General features: G+C 39.1%; 1 pseudogene; it reads left to right on the top strand.

Annotated features, from left to right (window-relative positions):
* Positions 1-7,991: 7,991 nt before the first annotated feature.
* LOC102894942 lies at positions 7,992-9,316 on the top strand (annotated as a pseudogene).
* Positions 9,317-10,403: the final 1,087 nt, after the last annotated feature.

The raw sequence follows: 10,403 nt of genomic DNA, 5'->3' as shown, positions 1-10,403 counted from the left end.
TTATCTCTAAGTACAATGGGAAGCTAGTAGGTGGTTCTAAGCAGAAAAGAAACATCTGATTTATATTTTTAAAAAATCTTTTAGGCTGCTGTGTGGATATTTGATCATTATGATACAAAAGCAGAAACAGAGCAACCAGTTACAAAGTTACTGCAGCAACCCTGGAGAGCAAAGATTGCACCCTAATATAGTGTAGGATTGGAAAGAAGGTCATCAGAAACGGATTGGAGATATATTTTGGCAGTGGAGCGCATGGGACTTGCCAATAGATTGTGTGTCTTGTCTGGAGGTAATGTAATCAAAGGAATCAATAAAACTTCTTCATTTATTAACATGATATGGTGCTGCTTACTGATGTAAAAAAGCCTGGAGAAAAGCAGGTTTGGGGGAAAGGATTCTGCAGTGTCCTCTCATGGTCCTTGTATTAGGATAGAATACATTAAGTTACGTTACTAGTAATCACAAAATCTCAGTGACTTAACATAGCAAAAATAGATTTTCCACTCAATCTACATGTTCAGCACAGTTTAGCAAGGGGGCTATGCTCCACACAGACCCTCAGAGACTTGGGATGATAGAGATTTCCACCATGTTGCAGGTACATCAGTTGAATCACAAAGTTCACTCAGTTGCTACAGAAAGAGAGAGAGACTGGAGAATCATGCATGGGATTTTCACTGCAAAACAGCTAGGTTTGCATTTCATGGGCCGGAACTAGTTGTATGGCCCCGAACTAGTTGTATGGCCCCACTTAACTTTAAAATGTGTGGGAAATGTCAAGGAACAAATCGAGTCTTTGTTGAGATGTCTGACTGCTATACACCTGTGATTTCTGATTGCCTATTAGTTGTTCTCGTTTATTGTTTTACTTTTAAAGACACCATGCAAGTTACTGAGATTTTAGTCAGTCATTGGAAGTGATTTCTTAACAAACCAACCACTTAGAGCTAAAATAATCATGCATTGACTAATATATTTATTTAGATCTGACAGTTCCAGAATAGTACATAACTTTATTCATCAAAGTGTCAACAAAAAGGATATAGTACATTAGATTTAGGATAATTCAGGACAATTTGCAAAGGTCCTTTTTTTTTTTTTAACGGAGATGTAAGTGTAGGAGAACTGCAGGGTTATAGTATAGGTTAGTAACATAGGGTTTTTACAGCTCTGAGTCCCAAAGAGATGAGAGGAAGAAGTATTTAGCAGAACCCAGGAGAGAGTGACATAGAGGAGGCAGCCTTTAGAGGAGCAGTAATCTTTAATCAAAGGAAACCTTACAAAGAGAAACCAGTTTAACAAATACCCTGACCTCACTCTCACTGCCTCCCATCTCCTGATGGGGAGGGATCTCAGTAGCCAAATCTAATCGGAAGCCAGAGACAGGGAGCCCACAATCTATACAGATCATTTCCCTGGGCAAAAAAAAAAAAAAACATAACGAAGATGTGTGTAAAACAGAACTGGAGTGGGGTATACAGAAGATATTTGACATAGAGAAATCACTACCCTAGTTTTTCATATGAGAGGCTGTATGTATAATGGAAAAAGCATTCTAAGAATCATGCATGTGAATTTTGTATTTACTGAATGACTCCCTAAAGGTTGTATACTCTATCGAAAAATATTTTAAAAGGCAGTCCTCAATTCAAAGAAATTTTTAATATTTAAAAGTTCTATTAAATGAAAAAAATTTTGAGAAACAGATATTACTAATAACATTTTAATCACTAAATCTCATTCTTCCTATATTATAAACTAATAGCATGAATATGAGATTACTTGTATACTATTTTAAATAACAATGCACACTAAAACTAAAATTACAAATGTCCAAGTGCCATGTAGACTTCAACTGTAGTCATATTTTTCTTTTACCTTAAAATTATGGTTTAAACCACTTCTGTGTTTGTGCAGGATCCAAAATAAAATGTTTAATTTACTATCAAATATGCCCAAATTTAATACAAGTTAACATATCCTGTGTGTGTATGCAAACACATACATATATGATTAAAGTAATTATTGACCAAATGCCTTTAAGCAATGATAAGTAAAATGAATAAGATGTACATAAACATTCCAGTGTTTCCCAGTATATCATGTATGCAACTATCAGACAAATCTCATTGGAACAAAGATCATATTAGAGACAAGAAGTTCAAATAGAAGCTTATTGGAGTAATATCAGTAAGAGTTGAACTAAGCCAATGAAAATAGAAATTGAAGAGCCTGTGGTGGTAAATGATGAGAGGACATTCAAAAATATTAAGAAGAAATCATTTAAAGCTGATGATTTGTTGGATATGATTTTGGATATTGAGAGATAGGTAAGAGATAGACACCTAAGATGATTTACAATGCTGTATTACTCAGTGAAGAAGTCATTTTACATATTGTGATTCTGAAAAAACTGTGGACCATCCAAGTGGAAATGCCAAGGAAGCAATTATTTTAGTTCACAGCCAGGCAGAACCAAAAATATTAGGTTCAAAGATTAATATATGATCAATTCTATCCATTGAGAACACTCTGATGGATTTCTTAATGTTAAACACTTTGAGTAAGATACTTATTGCTATATACAAAAAAGTACTTAGTATAGCATAAATATGATATGTTTGGCAGAAATGAGCTCCAGCTTATTGTCCAGATTTGGACATTATTCATCTTTTATTGCTCTTTACTACTTCAAACCAGAAATCAAAAAAAGAGAGCATTTAGATGCTGATGCTCAAATGATGGGTGTACTTATAGTCTATAGACCCTGACCCCAAAGTCTCCCGCATTTTCTTGATTTGAGTCAAAGTCGCAGGTGTGCAAAACTGAAAGTCTGTCAGCAAAGTACCCCTGGCTATTTATTCAGTCCAAGCAAGTGATGCCATCATTCTTTAAATTACTGACAATCAAGGAGAGAGTGGTAAAGTAAACTAAGCCAGAATTCAGGCAACAGAAAGAGATAAGATGGGTGGGAACCACTGTTTCATAAATTAATATTAAAACAGGAATTGGCTGCCAAGAACTTGGGTTATCAATAACAGATGCTCTGGGATAAATAATAGAATTGATCAGATAAACCTAACAAACACATCCAACAGCAGCAGAATACACATTCTCCTCAAGCATGCATGGAACATGCTCCAGGATATATCCTATGTTAGGTCACAAAACAAGTCTTTAAAAATTTAAGAATACTGAAATCATATCAAGCATATTTTCTGACCATAATGGTATGAAACTAAAAATCAGTTACAAGAAGAAAACTGGAATATTCATAAATAGAAGGAAACTAAACATGTTCCTGAAAAACCAGTGGGTCAAAGAAAAAATCAAAAGGTAAATAAAATTATATCCTGAGACAAATGAAAATGGAAACAGCATACTAAAACCTATCTGAGGCTGCATAAACAATTCTAGAAAGGAAGTTCATAGTAATAAATATCTCATTAAAAAAAAAATCTCAAATAAACAACCTAACTTTATACCTCAAGAAACTAGAAAAAGGACAAACTAAGCCCTAAGTTAGTAGAAGAAAGGAAATAACAAATATCAGAGCAGAAATAAATAAGAAACTAAAAAGACAATTTAAAAGATCAATGAAACTAAGGGATTTTTTTAATATAAACCAAATTGGCAAATCTGCAGCTACAATAAGAACAAAAGAGAGAAGACTCAAATAAGTAAAAGAGAAGCTATTACAACTGACAAATCAAAAACAGTAAAGATTATAAAAATTACTATGAACAATTATATTCCAACAAATTAGATAACCTAAAATAAGTGGATAAATTCCTAGAAACATACAACTTATCAAGACTGAATAATAAAGATACAGAAAATTTGAGCAGACCAATTATTAGTAAGGAAATTGAATCAGTATTCAAAAACCTCTCCACAAACAAAAGTCCAGAACCAAATGGCTTCATCGTTGGGTTCTACATTTAAAGAAAAATTAATGCCAATCCTTCTCAAACTCTTCAGAAAATTAGAAGAGATTTACTCATTTTCTGAGAACAAATTTACCCTTATACCAAAACCAGACAAAGACACTACAAGAAAAGAAAATTACAGGCCAAAATACCTTATAAACATAAATATAAAAATTCTCAACAAAATATTAGCAAATAGAATTCAACAGCACATTTAAAGGACCATACACCATGATCAAGTGGGATATGTTTCCAAGATGCAAGAATAATTCAACATCCACAAATTAATCAATATGATATACTAAATTAACAAAATGAAAGATAAAAATCATATGATCCTCTCAATAGCTGCAGAAAAAGCATTTGGCAAAATTCAAGATCCATTCATAGTATAAAAATTCTCAATGACATGGGTATAAAGGGAATGTAACTCAACATAATAAAAGTCGTATGCAATAAGCTCACATTAACATCATACTCAATGGTAAAAAGCTAAAAGCTTTTCTTCAAGACCAGGAAGAAGACAAGGATGCCCACTCTTGCCTCTTTTGTTCAATAAAGTACTAAAAGTCCTAGCCAGAGCAATTAAGCAAGACAAAGAAATAAAAGACATCCAAATTGGAAAGTAAAAAGTAAAACTGTCTGTTTGCAGTTGACATGTTATATATAGAAAACCCTAAAGACTACACACACACACACACACACACACACACACACACAATTAGAACCAATAAATTCAGTAAAGTTGCAGGATACACAATTAATATTTTAAAAAATCAGTTCCATTTCTTTACACTAACAATGAACTATTGAAAATAGAAATTTAAAAAAAAATCCCATTTATAACATCAAAAGAATAAAATACCTACAAATAAATTTAACCAAGAAGGTTACACATCTATATACTGAAAACTATAAGACATGAGGAAAGACACTAAAGAAAACACAATTAAAATAAATTGAGAGATATCTCATGTTCATGATTCAGAAGAATATTGTTAAAATGTCCATACTACCCAAGTGATATACATATTCAATGTAATGCCAATCAAAATTCCAATAGCACTTTTCACATAAATAGAAAAACAATCCTAAAATTTATGTAGAACCAAGAAAGACCTAAATAGCCAAATAAATCTCAAAAACCTAGAGATATTACACTTTCTGGTTTCAAACAATATTACAAAGATATAGTAATCAAAATAGTATGATATGGCATAAAAACAGGTATGTAGATCAATGGAACAAAATAGGGAGCCTAGAAATAATCCCATGCATATATGGTCAATTAACTTTTGGAAAAGGAGCCGAAAATATACAATGCATAAAGAATAGTCTCTTCAATAAATGGTGCTGAACAAAATAAGTCACATGCAAAAGAATGAACTTGGAATACTGTCTTACTCCATACACAAAAATCAACTCAAAATGCATTAAAAACTTGAACGAACATCAGATCGTAAACCATAAAATTCCTACAAGAAAACATAAGAGTTAATTAAGCTCCTTGACATCAGTCTTGGAAATGATTTTTTGTGGGGGATTGTACACCAAAAGCAAAGGCAACAAATGCAAAAATAAAGAGGTGGACCACATGAAACTAAAAAGCTTTTGCACAGGAAAGGAAACCATTAACCAAATAAAAAGGCAAGGTAAGGGAGAGGATTCAAGATGGCATAGAGGTAGTGGCTGTTGCCTTTAGCAACAACATCAAAATTATAACAAAACTACAGAGCAATCAATATGCAGAGTTGTCAGCATTCTGGCTGAACAGAAGCCCTACAACTAGGTCACCTCAAGTAACAGGTCACCTCAAAACAACAGGAGATGTAGAGATGCTAAACGGCCTGGTCTCACAACCGTACATGGCAATGGAAATTGGGGAGGGCAATCTTGGCTGCAGAAACACCTGCCCCACCCGAGAGGCAAGGGGTCCTGGCACACTAGAATCCCCAACCCCGGGTGCCAGTGCTGGGAAGAGAAATCCCCATAAACTCTGGCTGTGAAAATCAGCAGAGGTTGCAACTTAGTGAGACAGAGGACTGCGGGAAGAGGAGACCTTCGTCTTAAAAGGCCTGTGCCTGGCCTTACTCACTGACAGACTCACTCCCTCTGAGCTCCAGTGCTGGGTCAGCTGCTCCTGCGACGCCAGGGACATACAGGTAGGCACTGAGCTGCTGGACTTCAAGGCAAGGGATGGAGGGGTGGCTGGCTCCTGGACAGAGGTGCAAGCAGAAGCCATTGTTCCTTTGTTAAGCCTTCCCCACTCTCAGCCTGTAGACATAGGTGCCATCAACCTGGATAACACAGGTCGCTCCGCCTGTCACTCTGATAACACAGGGATTCGCTGAGACTCTGCCTCTCTCAACTTGTGGGCCCACCCAAGCTGCTTCCAGTGATTTATTCCATTCAAACAGGCTGCCTTGGCTCCTGATGCGAACTGTCATAAAATTTTTCAAAGGCTCACAAAACCCAAAGCAGCAGCATCTGGCCTCGGCGTCCCCTGTACATCTTTTTTGAGTAGCCCCAAGCCCCACACCAGTGGCAGCCAGCCTTAGTTTCTGACTTAGCCCCTCTAGACACCTATAAGCCCAGCGCAGGTGGCAGATATGTGTGGATTGCTTGGTGACTCTTACCAGGTAGCCCCCAAGGTGCACAGGCTGTAGCAGAACTTAGCCTGCAGCTTAATCCCTCCCAGGTCTGTGCCAAGGGTCACCACAGGACATCTACTACATAAAACCACTCTACTAAGACCGAGAGACTTAGGAGCCCTACCTAATACATAGAAACAGACCCTGGGAGGCAGCCGAAATGGGGAGACAAAGAAGCACATTCCACTTGAAAGAACAGAACAAAGCTCCAGAAAAAGAATTCACTTTTGGAGACAAGCACTATACCAGATGCAGAGTTCAAAACACTGGTTATAAGGATGCTCAAGGAACTTAGGGGAAGAGTAGATGAACTCAGTGAGAACCTTAACGAAGAAATAAAAAACATATAAATGGAGATGGAAAACATAATAGGGAGCCAGTCAGAAATGAAGAATACAATATCTGAGATGAAGAGTGCATTAAAGGGAATCAACAGAGTGGGTGAAATGGAAGATTGAATCAGTAACATAGAGGATAGGGTAGCAGAAGACATCCAATAAGAACAGCAATAATAAAAAAGAATCCAAAAAAATGAAGATAGTTTAAGAAGCCTCTGGGACAACGTCAAGCATAACAACATTCTCATCATAGGGGTACCATAAGGAAAAGAGAGCAAGGAATTGAAACTTGTTTAAAGAAATAATGATGGAAAACTTCCCTAACCTGGTGAGAGAATAGACATACAATCCCAGAAAATTCAGAGAGTCCCAAACAAGATGAACCCAAAGAGGCCCACACCAAGACACATCATAATTAAAATGCCAAGGGTTAAATTCAAAGAGAGAATCTTAAAAGCAACAAGAGAAAAGCGATTAATTACACACAAGGTAATACCCATAAGACTGTCAAACGATTTCTCAACAGAAACTTTACAGGCCAGAAGGGCTTGGCACAAAAATATTCAAAGTGATGGAAACCCAGGACCTACAACCAAGATTACTTTACCCAGCAAAGTTATCATTTAGAATGAAAGGACACATAAAGAGCTTCCCAGACAAGAAAAAGCTAAAGGAGCTCATCATGACCAAGCCAGTATTACAAGAAATGTTGGAGGGACTTCTTTAAGAAGAAAAAAATATGTATCAAAAGTCTAAATAAAGAATGGCAATAACTACATATCTATCAATGAGTACTTCAATCGAAAAAAGAATTAAATGCTCTAGTCAAAAGGAAGGGTGGCTGAATGGGTAAGAAAACAAGACCCTTACATATACTGTCTACAAGGGAGTCACTTCAAATTAAAAAACACACACAGCTCTCAGACCTTCCTGCCTCTGCGTTCGGACCTCACTGCTCCAGCCTCTAGGGCACTCCCATCCTTCTAGGCTGCGACAAGCAGCAGAGAAGAAAATTACATATTTTCTTGCCCCGTACACAGCTAGAGGCAAGCAAAAAAATTTTAATTTGAACTATGAGGGAAATCATGCACACCTAGGCTGGCCAGTACAGCAACCAGATCGATGTCAAGTTCTGGGAGGTGATCAGTGATGAACATGGCATCAACCCCACCGGCACCTACCACGGAGACAGTGACCTGCAGTTGGATCGCATCCGTGTATTACAATGAAGCCATAGGTATAAAATATGTTCCATGTGCTATTTTGGTGGATCTAGAACCCGAGACCATGGATGCTGTTTGCTCGGGTCCTTTTGGCCAGACCTTCAGACCAGACAACTTTGTTTTTGGTCAGTCTGGGGCAGGCAACAATTGGGCAAAGGGCCACTATACAGAGGGGGCTGAACTGGTTGACTCGGTCCTGGACATGGTGCGGAAGGAGGCTGAGAGCTGTGACTGCCTGCAGGGCTTCCAGCTGATCCATTCACTGGGTGAGGGCACAGGCTCTGGAATGAGCACCTTCCTCATCAGCAAGATCCGTGAAGAGTATCCTGACCACCTCATGAACACCTTCAGTGGGGTGCCCTCACCCAAAGTGTCCGACACTGTGGTTAAGCCCTACAACGCCACTCTGTCTGTTCATCAATTGGTAGAGGATACTGATGAGACCTATTGCATTGATAATGAGGCCCTTTACAACATCTGCTTCCACACCCTCGAGTTGACCATACTGACCTACAGGGACCTGAGCCACCTTGACTGAGCCACCATGAGTGGTGTCACCACCTCCTTCCGCTTCCCTGGCCAGCTCAATGCTTACCTCTACAAGCTGGCAGTCAACACAGTGCCCTTCCCATGCCTCCACGTCCTCATGCCTGGCTTTGCCCGCCTAACCAGCCCAGAAGCCAGTAGTATCGGGCCCTCACTATGCCTGAACTCACCCAACAGGTCTTTGATGCCAAGAACATAACGGCTGTGACCTCCGCCATGGCCGGTACCTCACCATGGCTGCTGTCTTCAGTGGACAGATGTCTATGAAGGAGGCAGGTGAGCAGAAGCCCAACGTGCAAAACAAGAATAGCAGCTACTTTGTGAAATAGATCCCTAACAATGTCAAGACAGCGGTCTATAACACCTCACCCCGCGGCCTGAAGATGGCGGTCACCTTTGGTGGCAACAGCACAGCCATCCAGGAGCTGTTCAAGTGCATCTCAAAGCAGTTCATGGCCATGTTCCAGTGCAAGGCCTTCCTGCACTGGTACACAGGTGAGGGCATGGACGAAGTGGAGTTCACCGAGTCCAAGAGCAACATGAATGACCTTATCTCTGAGCACCAGCAGTACCAGGACGCCACCGAAGAAGAGGAGGAATTCGGTGAGGAGGCAGAAGAGGAAGCCTAAAGCCAAGCCCTATCACTCAGGCTTCTCAGTTCCCTAAGCCTTCAACTGTCCTTTTCTCTTTCTTTTTTTCTTTTAGGGGGGTTCTAGAACAGTGCCTGGCACATAGCAGGCGTTTAATAAATATTCATTGTTTGTTGAATGCCTCCCCTCTTTCCGCTCTGGGAAACCTTGTATTTACTTCTGGTGCCCATTCCTCCCATCTGTCCAGTTAATATTTCCCCCTTTTGTTTTCAAGATAATTCACCAAGAAGCTGGGTCTCATCCAAATCACATTTAGAGCCATGTACTGAAAACCCAGATGGATGGCCACCATCCTAGTCCCTGTGTTAAGGAAACCCCTCTAACTGTAGCAGGGAGTAGTCCCTACAAGGAAGGGGTAGGGTTTCCCATCTAGAGCAGTTTTAGTGGGATCCAAGCTATTAAAGCTCTAGTTTCCAGGTATTGCTCCTCTCAGCTTGGGGGGAGGTGTTAACAGTACTATCTTCATTTTCAGTCTCTCTCTAGGCTCTAGATCTGTTTGTAGGGGTCTAACCCACTCTGTCAAGTGGGAGCCTTCCCCCTTCCACTTTACTTCTCACATTGGATCCCTTCATTTAGTTAGAGAAGGGAGTTAAGGGGGGAGAGAGATCAGCCTTGGTCCCTAAGTCTCCAGAAAGGCCCAAGCTCCACCTTTTCTTACCCAAAAAAAGGAAAACAAGTCTCGTATGTATATGGGAAAATATGTACTGCCATCTAAACGTCTGAGTCATCCCTCAGAGGGGACTGCACACTATCTTTTGGCATCATCCCATCTCTTTCTGTTATTGCCTTTTCCTCCCCTCCCCTTGATTTTGTCCAATCCTACACTTCAAATTTCTCTTTCGTGTTGAACTTTTTTTCATATTGAAAAAAATGCCATTGCCCCAAAGCCAAAAATAAATGGAATTCACACACACACACACACACGCACAAAAAGTAAAGAGATGGAAAAATATATTTCATGATAGACCTAGAGGGTAGTGTGCTGAATGGAATAAGACAAATGCCATATGGTTGCACATATATGTGGAATCTAAAGAACAAAACAAACAAACAAAAAAGCAGAAAG

This window comes from Pteropus alecto, unplaced genomic scaffold (genome assembly GCF_000325575.1).
Source record: "Pteropus alecto unplaced genomic scaffold, ASM32557v1 scaffold3, whole genome shotgun sequence".
Taxonomy (NCBI): Eukaryota; Metazoa; Chordata; class Mammalia; order Chiroptera; family Pteropodidae; genus Pteropus; species Pteropus alecto.
Note: the sequence above shows the minus strand (reverse complement) of the source record. Positions and strands in the feature narration are given on the sequence as shown.